The following is a 1,033-nucleotide window of genomic DNA, read 5'->3' on the forward strand; positions in this document are numbered from 1 at the left end:
TTTTTTTTTTGAGACAGAGCCTCAAGCTATTCCCCTGGGAAGAGTGCTGTGGCATCACAGCTCACAGCAACCTCCAACTCCTAGGCTCAAGCGAGTCTCCTGCCTCTGCCTCCCAAGTAGCTGGGACCCCAGGCACCCACCACAACGTCTGGCTATTTTTTGGTTGCAGCCATCATTGTTTGGCAGGCCCAGGCTAGATTCAAACCTGTCAGCTTAGGTGTATGTGGCTGGCACCTTAGCCACTTGAGCCACAGGCGCTGAGCCGACAGAGTCTCACTTTATTGCACTCAGTAGAGTGCTGTGGCGTCACAGCTCACAGCAACCTCCAACTCTTGGGTTTAGGTGATTCTCTTGCCTCAGCCTCCTGAGTAGCTGGGACTCCAGGCACCTGCCACAATGCCCAGCTATTTTTTTGTTGCAGTTTGTCCAGGGCTGGGTTCGAACCCATCACCCTTGGTATGTGGGGTCAGCGCCCTACCCACTTAGCCACAGGCGCTGCCCTCCTTTTGGTATTTGTCAAGACAGTCTAAATAAAGTTAGAAACAGAGATAGATCAATCTCCAAGAAGCAGCACACAAATCACATCTTTCTGTGATGCCTTTCTCCACCTTCCATCAATCACTTTAAGTACAATAAGTGTTACATTCACAGTAAGTGAAATGTATGACTAGAGATTGTCCATGTGGACAACTTCCTGGGTCCACAAAGCACACCTCTGTTCAGAGGGATGGCTGGTGCGTTTCTACTGGCGCAGTCTAGATTCCATGTTTTCTTTCTTTCTTTTTTTTTTCGGTTTTTGGCCAGGGCTGGGTTTGAACCTGCCACCTCTGGTATATGGGGCCACAGGCACCGCCCCCACCTTTTCTTTTTGTAGACACAGGGTTTCACTTTATCGCCCTCGGTAGAGTGCCGTGGCGTCACAGCTCATAGCAACCTCCAACTATTCCTGGGCTTAGACGATTCTCCTGCCTCAGCCTCCCGAGTAGCTGGGACTATAGGCACCTGACACAACGCCTGGCTATTTTTTTGTTGC

Source organism: Otolemur garnettii, unplaced genomic scaffold (assembly GCF_000181295.1).
Source record: "Otolemur garnettii isolate 467f Iridium unplaced genomic scaffold, OtoGar3 scaffold00104, whole genome shotgun sequence".
Lineage (NCBI taxonomy): Eukaryota > Metazoa > Chordata > Mammalia > Primates > Galagidae > Otolemur > Otolemur garnettii.